The sequence below is a fragment of the Chenopodium quinoa genome, unplaced genomic scaffold (assembly GCF_001683475.1).
Source record: "Chenopodium quinoa cultivar QQ74 unplaced genomic scaffold, ASM168347v1, whole genome shotgun sequence".
Lineage (NCBI taxonomy): Eukaryota > Viridiplantae > Streptophyta > Magnoliopsida > Caryophyllales > Amaranthaceae > Chenopodium > Chenopodium quinoa.
The window spans coordinates 658,208-671,198 of record NW_018745533.1 but is presented as its reverse complement, the minus strand read 5'-3'; the positions used below and the strand labels follow the sequence as shown (position 1 = coordinate 671,198).

Here is a 12,991-nt window from a genome sequence, read left to right as displayed (position 1 = left end):
ATGTAAGGCTAATGATATATGTAGCTCTTAGGGCTATGTATAAGTATTAAATATACTGCCCAAAATGGAATTAAGTTGGGAATTGACGACAAAATCACGCGCAGATCGGTGTTATTAATGTCAATTTTTTCTCAATATTTCCATTTTTAGCTTCTTATACATGGGCTATGTTTATCATTTTCCATCATATAAAAAATTATCATATAATATATTATTGGATTTGTCATAAGGTCTACTTTTATAAATTACTTTTTTCATAATTTTTAATTTTTACTAATCTTTTATTAAAAAAATATTGATAGTCAAATTTATGTCTCGACAATGTATAAATTTGACTCTAGCTTATAAAAAAATAGAGGGAGTAATAAAGTATCTAATTAAAATAGACAAGTAATTATGTCTCCGGCCGAAGTCCAACGTCCATTATATCCGGTGCATCGCCCGAGGCATTCTCGAGTTAATAATTAAATAAAGATATCATTGGTCAAAGTTCTGCATTAGCAAATATGCCAATTAAATCGGTGTATTTTGAAATAGATGGAGTACTATGCAAATCAAATAACTAATGATGTGTTTATCTTTTCTAATACAGTTGCTCATATCTTAACTATAAAAATATAATTCTGCATGAAATACCAAAGTAGATTACTATGTTTTTAATCAATATGATATGCCAGGAAGAAAAAAGGCACGAAAACTTAGCGATTTCCAAGCATCAAATAAAGCTCTCGATCAAATGGGTTTGTTAATTGCATACTACAGATTGATCAATTGCCATCAAATTTGTTCTCGATCGATCACTAATAGCAGACTAAACAAACAAATCCCCTGAAACAAAAGATGTATAACTTTGATATCTTCTTAATTAAATTCAATAGACTACTTAGCTTGTGCAGTCACTGTTGTATATACATATATGTAGCAATTGTGGCCGCACTAGCAAATTTCTTAGTACTCAGATAGTTCAACAATATACATAAATTAGCCAATTCCTACATAAATTAGCCAATTCCGAATATAGGGCATGATAACCAAATAGAAGTGAATAGGTTTATTAAATCTTTTTTACTTCTCAGCCTTGTTTCTTGTCAATTCTCCTTTATTTTATTTTATTTTTTTTTTTTTTTTTTTTTGAACGGGTATTGTCAGTTCTCCTAAAACTCTATTTGAGTTATGACATAGTTTTAATACTTCACACATAATGATTAAAATTTAAAATAGTTACATCAAATTTATCACTTGTAATTGTAGCTCTAGATATAAATAAGTTAAATGTTTTTTTTAATCTTTTATCTTATCAATTTATAGGAAAACTAGTACTTCGTATTATAATTAGAATCTTATGAAAATTTATCAAATCATCCAGACTAAAAACAATTTTATCCATAATCATACATTGTACGTATTTGTATGCTTATGGAACTAGTATCCAACATCTATAAATTAATAATTCAACCTCCAAAATTTCACATATTCTTTCTCTTAATAATTATACAGTAGCGCACCTAAATTTTACACATTCAATCGTTGTTTGTTACATAATAAAAATTATGAAGATCATAATTGTACATTGTCAATAATTTTGGTGATCCTTAACCTAAAGTCTGTTACCGCAACTTATAATTATTATGATGTGGTAACTCTTGGGGCAAGACCCAATTCGAATTCGGACTCTTCTAAGGCGTTGGAGGCGGCTTGGAATATAGCTTGTAATTCAACGGGCGAGTCGACAATTCATATTCCTGAAGGAGAGTACTTTGTTCCAAAATCCCTTAAGTTTTCTGGAAAGGGATGTCAAAGTAGTAAGATTAATTTTGTTATTAATGAAACCCTTAAAGCCCCTAGTAATTTTTGAGTGCTTTAAAACTCAAAAACATGGGTGTTATTTGAGCATGTCAATGGCCTTACACTTTCTGGTGGAGTGTTTGACGCAGCAGGAGCTAAGTTATGGAATTGTAAGCGATCTGGAAAAGAAGCATGTCCTCGTGGTGTGGAAGTAAGTTATTTATTTTTTACATAAAGTAATGCTCTAATTTAACTAGTACGTACCTATTATTATTATTTTTACATTAAAGATCTTTATATGTTATTTGATCTCGGTCCTAAAATTATTATGTAACTCGACATAGTACTCAAAACGTACTTAAATTAAAAAGACGTTAGGGTCACACAAATTAATATTTAATATTAAAGAATTATATTAAAAAAATTTAATTAGTTTTATTTAATCTTTTACCTTCTAGCATTATTAGGATTTGGGGTTGTTATTCTGATTTATAGTCATATACTGATAAATTAGAGAGAATTAGAAATTAATTGGAATAGAATAGCTTGCCTCTCATTAATCATAGCCCCAAATATATAAGCATTACAAACTTTCCTTAACCTAGAATCCTAATATCTCCTAGAATATTAAGGAATACACAAGACAATATTAGGGAATGAATATCTTCCTGAAATACAATATATGATATATCTCAAGAATATAAGATATATCTCAATACCCCCCCCCCCCTCAAGTTGGAGCGCTCGGATCAAAAGTGCCCAACTTGGAAAGAAGATAATCAAATTGTGTTTTTCCAAGAGCCTTTGTAAAAATATCTGCAAGCTGTGAAGATGTCAAAACGTGAGATGAAGATATCCATCCCTCAGTAATTGCATCACGAACAAAGTGACAATCAATCTCAATGTGCTGTGTTCGTTCATGAAAAACCGGATTATTTGCAATAGGCAAAGTCGATTGATTATCACAAAACAACTTAATTGCCTTTGGATGTTGAACTCCAAGGCTTAACAACAAGCCCTTCACCCATTTCAGCTCTTTAGAGCACGAAGAAATAGACCTATATTCGGCCTCTGAAGAAGAAAAAGAAATCGTTGGTTGCTTCTTGGTTTTCCACGAAATAGGTGATTTACCAAGAAAAACTAGCCAACCAGATAAAGATCGTCGAGTCAGGGGGCAAGCCGCCCAATCTGAATCACACCAACCCTACAGATATAAGTCACAATTAGAGCTCAATAAAATACCTTTTCTGGGAGTCCCTTTCAAGTATCGAACCACCCTTAATGCTGCATCCTAGTGTTCACTACGTGGTTGCTGCATAAACTGAGACAGAATATGAACCGAATACGCCAAGTCAGGGCGCATGACAGTAAGATAAATCAGACGACCAACAAGTCGTCTGTAAGACTCCGCATCAGAGAGAAATGTGCTTGTGGCTAAACCCAACTTGTGGTTTTGCTCCATGGGAAAACCACTAGGCTCGGCGCCTAACAAACCTGTCTCAGAAATAATATCCAGAGTATATTTTCGTTGACACAAGAATAAACCTGCAGAGCTATGAGCCACCTCAATCCCCAAAAAATATTTTAAAGGACCGAGATCCTTCATCTTGAAACAGTCACACAAATAAGCCTTAAAAACAGTCAATGTAGCGGAATCGTTCCCAGAAATAATCAAATCATCAACATATACTAAAACAGTAATTTAAGTATCACGAGTGGTATGAGTGAATAAGGAATAATCAGAATAAGATTGTTTGAAACCATACTGTTTTAAGGTTGTGGTTAGTTTAGCAAACCAACATCGAGGTGCTTGCTTCAAACCATAGAGTGACTTTCTCAATCTGCAAACCAATGAAGGGATCCGAACTCTGAAAACTAGGAGGTAATTTCATGTAGACTTCTTCATCTAAGTCACCGTGAAGGAATGCGTTGTGCACATCCATTTGATGAATTTCCCAATTCTTGGCGGCCACAATAGCAAGAACAGTGCGAACCGTTGTCATCTTACCAACTGGAGCAAATGTCTCATCATAATCTACACTTGCTTTCTGATGATTCCCAAATACCACCAAACGAGATTTGAGGCGCTCAATCTCTCCATTAGAAAGAAACTTGGCCTTATAGACCCATTGACTTCCTAGAGCATTTTTACCCGGGGGAAGAGGCTCCAAAGTTCATGTACCATTGTTCTCTAAGCCCAAATTTCTTCATTCATTGACTTACACCATCCTTCAGATTGCATAGCTTCTTTGAAACTTGTCGGATCTTTCCTTTGAACAACAACTGAAATAAACTTCCGATAATTCACAGAAAATTTGTCACAATGTATATAATTGCTAAGGGATACGGAGTACCTAAAGACTGATTGGATGGTGGAGACGGACTTTTAGCAAAAACTGCGTGTTACATAATCTCGAAGTAAAACTGAGGGATATTTATCACAGAAACCACGACCCAAGTTATGTTGATCTCGTTGTACCATAGGAGGAAACTACTCGAACTGCCCAGCAGTGGCAGCCTCGGCCTGCTGCTCGGTGTGTTGCTGGGCAGTGGCAGCTTGCTGCTGCTCGGTGTGTTGGGCAGTGGCAGCTTGCTGCTGCTCGGTGTAATACCCCGTATTTTCCTAATTAATTAATTAATTATTATTTTCTAAAAATGGTATTTTAGTAATTCAACTTACTATTTTAATCTTGGAGCCAAAATGATATTTGAATTTTGGCGCAAAAAGTATTTTAAAAACAAATTATTATTTTGGATAAGATTTATTATCCATTTATCCTATTTTAAAAACCGGATTATTTAGATATTTCGGATATTTTAAATAAGGCAAAAGCTATATTTTATTATTATTTTAATAAGTCCAAAAATCCCATTTATTTGACTAATAAATTTTGGGTTTTCCTATGTGAAAATCTGATTTTATTAGTTAAATTATTTGGTGAATATTTGATATTTTATCATTTAATTATTTTATACAATAAATATTATTTACACAATTATTTTAATTCCATAAAACTAGCAAAATAATTTCCTAAATACTAAATAGGAGGGCTGAAAATATGAACTTAGGAAAGCTCAAAAATTTCGGCCATCCCATGTAGATTTTGGGAAAAATATTTTGGTAATTTGTATTTTTAATTATCTCCTTAAAATCTCTTATTTTCCTTAATTCTAATTCTCCATCTTTTTAATATCCAATCATTATATTTTCTTTCCATTCATTTTTCTTAATTATTCCCCAAGTAATTCCAATTTTCTTAATATTTTTCATGACATACATACCTTCCATATTCAATTATACACAATCTCTTCAATATTAAAACTTTCCTTAAATCTTTATTCACTTCTCCAAGTAATCCCTTAAACCCTACTTACCATACTTCTTCCTATATTTTCCTACCATAATTCTTGCATGAGATAGCCTATAAATACCCCTTCATACCTCTCACATTCTTCACACCAATTCTCTTCTTTTCTTCTCCTCAATTTTACACAAATTATTTTGAAGCCAGTTTTCGAGCACTTCTGGTTAGTTTTGGGGTATTAACGTTTCACAGAAAATTATTCCTCTCGAAAAAATACTTGATGTTAGGCTCAAGAATCACCCAATTCGGAGTTATAACAAAGGAGTTATAGCCTCTGCAAGTTATGCCTACTTTTTCCAACGAAAATCCAATTCTTCTTTCTCCTTGGTTTCTTATCTTTCTTCTCCTTTTCTCTTATTCAATTATTATTATTATTATGGGAGATTAATATAAAATTATTATGAGAAGTTTTAATTGTATAAAATCATATTTTAATGATGTTATGTGGAATTAATTTAAAAAGTTCATGTACATATAGTTGGGAGGGTTTAATTTAATTGTTTATGATTATTTGATAACGTTATATTAATTAAGGTTATATTTATTTGTAGGGTGTTTTTGATCAAGCTACTTGAGAGTTCTTTTGAAGTGTTGTTGGCTAAGCGAAGATCAAGGTACGTTAGGTGGCTAGATACCTTGAAAGTGATCGATTTGAATGAAAATGTTTGAACGATTTATGTTGCTTGAATTAAATTGAATTGAATTATGGTTTATGAAATAAAAGTATGTTTGAAGGATTGGTTTTAATATTTAAATTGGAGTATTGATTTTTATAACATGTTTTGATTAATTAATTTATTATTTATGTTTAAAAAGGATTGATTTTGAAAGCAAGTTGGATTTATTGAAAAGGAGTTTGGATTGTTTTCATTAAAGGTTGAATTATTGGATTTAAAGGAGGATTTATTGAATCATTGATTTATTATTATGCTTTATAAGCATGTTAGTAATCCCACTATGCGGATTTGGTTTATTGATAAGGCCTTGGACTTTGTATGACCGGGTCTTTCCTCAAGAATAGCCTTTTAACATAAGGAGACTAGCTTGGGGGTGTGCACACTTAGGAGAGGAATTGGTTTTATTGGTTTATTATGAGGAATTGGTTTTTAATATGAGGAAATGGTTTTAAATAATTGGCATTGGTTTTATTGGTTATTGGAATATTGAGAATTGGTTTTAAATCATGACTTTGGAATTATTGGAAATTGGTTTAAAAGCATGTTTGCAAATAAATTGAGTTTAATTATCTTGCACTTACCGTACTTAGCATATTTTTCTAACCCGTACTTCTTATTTGTTTTGGTTTGCCCTGTTTACCGTAATGGTAAGCAGTGTTATTTCAGGTGAAGTGAATAAAATGATGCATTGGAGTCTCGGGATTTGGTTTCACTAAATTAGGAATCATGGTCTTTGTATCTATTTTGAGTACTCATAACATTGGTTACTATTTATAGTTATTATTAATAAGATGAGTTTTGAAGTTTTCGCTGCAAAGTATTGTTTTGTTTAGTAAGTTTAGTAGCGTTGCGTAATAACGCGGCGGTAATACGCCTAACTCTATCTCTACGGTATAATTATGCGTATTATACTGGTATTTCCGTAGAGGGAGATTTGGGGGTGTTACACTCGGTGTGCTGCTGGGCAGTGGCAGCTTGTTGCTGCTCTGAGTGCTAGGCAGTGGCAGCTTGCTGCTGCTTGGTGCACTGCTGGGCAGGGGACTCCGCAGCCCACCTACTGCCAGCAACATTTTGCCGCAAGGTGCCTGTGGAGTGTGCTGCCTCCGTGTTATCATGGAGTAAAGGCACTTCATGTGCTTCCTTTCAACTTCATTCACTACGTGAAAATATGAAATTGGCACCGGTTTAAACCCGGCCTAAGGCACCGGTTTGAACCGGTGTCAATGTGGGGGGTGCCAAAAGTGGTTTAATAAGGCACCGGTTCAAACCGGGGCCAAAAATGGCCAACAAAAATTATTTTGTTGTTTTTGGCACCGGTTAACCGGTGCCAAAAATGCCCAAAAATACAATTTTTTGGTTTATTCCACCTAAAAATTAAATAGACTACAAATAAATGACAACACCAAAACATAAAGCGAATATCAATCATCATCGAAAATTTGCAATATAAAAAAACTTTGATTACAGCATATAAATACAACATATATATATGATCAAAAAAAATTACAACATCTAGAAACTTTGATTACAGCATATAAATAAAAAAAAATTAAAATATAAATTTTTTAAAAAAAAATTATAATATAAATAAATAAAAAAAAACTCATTCATTCTTGCTTGTATCTTGCTTCTTCGATTTCAGATCTAAATAACATACCTGCACCAATTAAAACAAAAAAAAAAATCGATTAATATAACTAAACTTCGAAAGAAAAAGCCCAGAAAGTTAATCCCAAAAATTGTAAAAAAATTCAAACCCAGAAAAAATTGAAATCGAAAAAACCCAGAAAAAAAAACTTGAAATCGAAAAAAACCAGTATTCGAATAAACCCAGAAAACGAAAAAAAATTGAAATAAAAAAAACCCAGAAAAAAAAATTTGAAATCCATTTAAATCCAGTATTCGAATAAACCCATAAATTGAAAAAAATTTAAATCGAAAAAACCCAGAAAAAATTAGAAATCGAAAAAAAATTAAAATCGAAAAAACCCCAGTGTTCGAAAAACCCCAGAAAACAAAAAAAAATTGAAATTGAAAAAAAATCCGATTAAAATCTGAGAAAAAAAATCAAATTCGAAATTAATTAAAAATTTGATTAAAATTAAAAAAATAGATTAAAAATTCGATTCAAATTAAAATCGATTAAATTTTTTTTAAAAAAAAAAGCCCGAAAATTCGATTGAAATCAAAACAATAACCCAGAAATTCGATTGAAATCGATCAAACCAATAACCCAAAAAAAAAAGAATTTAAATCGATTAAAATTTTAAAAAAAAATCGATCAAAAAATCAATTAAAACAAAAACCCAGAAAATTAAAACAAAACCCATAAATTCGATTGAAATCGGTGTTGCATGTGGTCTTCAAAAACTCAGAAAATCGAGAGGAGTGGTGTTGCATGTGTTCTTCGTGGTTGTGAGAGAGAAGGAGATCGAAAAATTAAAGAGAATTAGAAGGAGAAGAAAGAGATCGAGAAAGATAAATAGAAATAGAACTATAGAAGGAGGAGAAGGAGATCGAGAATGGAGAAAGAGGAGGAGAGAGAAAGAGGATGAGAGGAGAGAGAAAGGTACTGAGAGGAGTAGTTTTAGGGTTGGGGTGGATCCGTGGATTTAAATGGAACAGTTTTTTTTTCAATTTTTTTATGGCTCTGGTTCAAAAAGGCACCGGTTCAAACCAGTGGCTTTTATGTTTTTGGCACCGGTTTGAAGTGAACCGGTGCCTTTTACTCTGGTTCAGCTTCCCATCAATTTTGTAGGCCATTTTTGGCACCGGTTTGGACTTAACCGGTGCCAATTAGGGGGTGCCTTTTTGATATTTTCTACTAGTGATTAGCAGCCAAATCATCACTCAAATCATAATCAGCAAAATCCATATGAATAATATCCTCCGCATCACCCATAGGAGTATCAATATTAACGACCTCCGGGCAACTATAAGGAACACATCTTCAACAAATTTCACATCACGGGAGACAAAAAATTCATTTGTTTCGAGATCAAATAGCTTCCACCCCTTTATACTGAAGGGATACCCCATAAAAACACATTTACGACTCCTACTAGCAAACTTATCCCCCCTCGTCTTTTGAGTGTGTGCAAAACACAAACAACCAAAAGTACGAATAGCACCAAAGATGGAGGTTTATTAAAGAGAATTTCGAAAGGAGTTTTATTTTGAAGAAGTGGAGTAGGAGTCTGATTAATCAAGTGAGTCGTGGCTAAAACGCACTCACCCCAAAAATAGATAGGTAGTTTGGCTTGGAATCTCAAGGCTCTACCAACATTTAGTATGTGTTTGTGTTTTCTCTCTACTCTCCCGTTTTGTTGAGGAGTCCCTACACACGAGGTTAGAAACAAAATACCAGTTGCAACAAAATAATCCTTCAAACAATTAAATTATGTTCCATTATCACTTTGCACAATTTTAATTGTTTGATTAAATTGCCTATTGACCATAGCAACAAACGCCATAAACATCTGAAAAACTTCTGTCTTATCAAGCATCAAATAAATCCAAACAGCCCGAGAATAATCATCAACAATAGTAAAAAAATAACGATGAGCACCACACGAAGAAACATGACTATATATATGAACCCCACAAATCACAATGTATTTTTTTCAAAAATTCTAGTAGAATTATTTTCACTTAGAGGAAATTTGTCTCTAGGTTGTTGAGCATGAAAACATACTTCACACCCCTTAGATAAACCACTTTTATTATTGCTAATATGAGGAAGCAACTTAACTACTTTCTATGAAGGATGCCCCATTCTTCTATGCCAGAGCTCTAATTCTGATGTAGCTTCAACCACAGACACACGTTGCATATTATCCAGTTTGCTAAAATAATATAGTTCGTCCCGCCGAAGTCCCATTCCAATCAGCTGCTTCAATCGATCTTGTATAGCACACATATATGAGTTAAATTGGACAACAACATTTAATTGATCACTAAGTTGAGTAACAGAGATTAAATTGCAATGAAGATGAGGCACAAAAAGAACTCCATTGATTGTGATTGTATCGGACAAACAAACGGAACCCTCCAAGGTAGCAAATACACGTTCACCGTTCGGTAAGCTAACCGGACATTCAATGATTTGTGTGTCAAACAACCATGAACTATTACCGGTAACATGATGGGTTGCTCCGGTATCAATAATCCAACAGGAATCATCAAATTTATCATTACCCACAAAACCCGAAAGCACCTTCGAGTGTTCGGTGATGAAATTTAATTGCAGATTTGAAGTCTGCTCCATGGCTATAAAAAAAAAGTTTTTAAAAAAATCAACCGGCTCTTGATACCATGATAAATTAGAGAGAATTAGAAATTTATTGAAATAGAATAGCTTGCCTCTCATTAATCATAGCCCCAAATATATAAGCATTACAAACTTTCCTTAACCTAGAATCCTAAGATCTCCTAAAATATTAATATTAGGGAATGAATATCTTCCTAAAATACAATATATGATATATCTCAAGAATATATGATATATCTCATTATATACTGTACTCCGTGGTATTTCATTGTGTTAATGTTGTCTTATTAACTTATTCTAAAGAGCTTGTGATTATGAATTTATTTTTGGGAAAATTGCCTAAAATAATCCCAACTTTACTCCATTCGCTCAAAATAATCCCAACTTTTGATTATTTTTTAATAATCCCAACTTTATACTTCATTTGCCCAAAATGGTCCCAAGTGACCGGTGATCTATTAAACAGGTAAATATTTTTTTGCTTAGTTATAAAATACACATATCACTACGAGATTGGTAAAAAAAGAATTATTATTAATATTAGTATTATTATTAACTTATTAATAAAAATTAAAATTAAGAAAAAGCCACCACCATCACCCCTGCGCGTACCGCCCCTGACCCTCCTCTCCGGCTAGCGCCACCCTTCCCCTCCCTTTGCCGACACCAGATCCAGCAACCACGGTCGTCGCCGCCCCTACCCTCCCTTCCCCTTTAAAAACTGATATCTTATGGTTAATCTATCAACACCAAGATTGTTAGCGTCATTGAGACTGCATCCTAACGCTTCGATCTTCGTCCCGATGAAATCGTATCTAATGGGTCTGGTGGGATCTTGTTCACTCTTCACCATTTTTTCTAGATTATTGCCTTAAAGAAATTAAGATTGCTTTGATGATATTGATTATGAATTTCAGATTGATGATTTTGATCTCCTTACCTTCGAACTTCATCTTCCAAAACATAAAGTTCTTTTAATTTTTAATACAATTTTTTTAGGTTGTTTAAGGTGAAGGGGGACGGTAGTCAGGGCGGCGCCGACGCCGGCGCCAGGAGAGGGTGACTGGGTGGCGGCTCACGTGTGGGAGGCATGGTGGTGGGCTGGGTGTGTGTGACAGTGTGGGTTGCTGGGTTGAAGGCTGGTGGTTAATTTTTCAGTTTTTATTTTTTCTTTTTTAATTTTTTTTTATATTTTAACCAATCGTAGGATGACATGTGTCCGTTAACTTGTAATAACAAGTTGAATGACCGGTTGGGACTGATTTGGGCGGATGGAGTACAAAGTTGGGATTATTAAAAAATACTTAAAAGTTGGGATTATTTTGAGCGGACAGAGCAAAGTTGGGATTATTTTTGGCAATTTAATATTTAATCTGTTTAACATAACCCAATATATTTTAATGAAAAATAACCTTTTTTATCTTTCATTTTATTATCACATGCTTCAAAACATGAAACTGATTTATTTATTTTTATTAATCTATAGAATATATTAATCTGTTTTTTTTATATTAATACAACGATTTTTTTTTTTAATTGCAGAGCTTAGGTTTTGTAAATTCCCAAAAAATTGAAATAAATGGTATAACCTTGTTAGACAGTCAATTGTACCATATTGTTATATATTGTTATTGATGATTGTCAAAACGTGAAAGTGCAAGGGGTTACGATTTCTGCCTCGGGCTATAGTCCTAATACCGATGGTATTCATGTACAATCATCAATTGATGTTACAATATCGAGTTCAAACATTGCTACAAGAGATGATTGTATCTCAATTGGACCGGGAACTAAAAATTTGTGGATTCAAGATATCACATGTGGTCCCGGTCATGGTATAAGTATTGGGAGTTTAGGAAAAACGTTACATGAGGCAAAAGCTCACAATGTCACGGTACAAACCAATACGGAGAATGGAGTGAGAATTAAGTTTTGGGGAATACCAAATGATGGATTTGTTAGCGATGTTGTGTTTCATCATCTCACAATGGAGAATGCTCGAAATCCAATTATCATCGACCAAAAATATTGCCCCAATAATAAGGATTATGCTGGAGAGGTATATTAGACTATATTTTTATGCTCAATATCTTATTTAAATTTTTTATTTTAAATCTTATAAAATGATTTTTCTCATTTTTTGTGAATAGGTTTCTGAACTTATTAACCTATACTCTATTTTAACTTTTTAATACATAAAATAAGTAATTAGGGTGAACAGAGTGAAATCTCAATTAATAATGTTTAACTTTGACTAAGCTTAATTATGTCTATTTCACTAATCTTCGCAACTTTCTACAAATCATTTAGACTCAAACTAACAACCAAAAACATCTTTAATAAAAAGTACTATGTGTATCACCTGAATATGACCTATATATAGATTAGCTGATATAATGATTGAAACATGTGGCCAATTAGCTTAGTTACATATTCCTATTTCCTTTTGTAACTCTAGAAACATAAAGAAAAAAAAAATCTAATTAATTAGGCAATTAGCTAAAGATGACCATCCATTCAAATAGAACTCAACTTAACCAAACAACTGTATACCAACTTTACCATGGTTTACAGGAAAATTGACATGCGAGATGGATAAACTATGTATGTATATATACTATACTATGGATCTTGCTAATGAGCGACCCATACTCTCAAGGCGTTAAGAATAAATGCTAAAAAGAGGCATTGTATTAAGGGACGGAGGGAGTAATTCAAATTCCACCAAACCATGCCATGTCTAATTTAGTCTTAAACTAAATCCAACAGCTAATGTTTGCCAACTTACTGCCCTTTTTTCATAGGTAAAATCAAACCAATAAAGGAAAAAAGAGTTGCCAATAAAATAAAAATTAATGAAAAAAAGAAAAAGAAAAAAGCTAAGCATTTACTCA

The 12,991-nt window shown here is 33.0% G+C and overlaps 1 pseudogene; it reads left to right on the top strand.

Moving 5' to 3' along the window:
- The first annotated feature begins 736 nt into the window (after positions 1-736).
- Positions 737-12,981, top strand: LOC110715871 (annotated as a pseudogene).
- Positions 12,982-12,991: the final 10 nt, after the last annotated feature.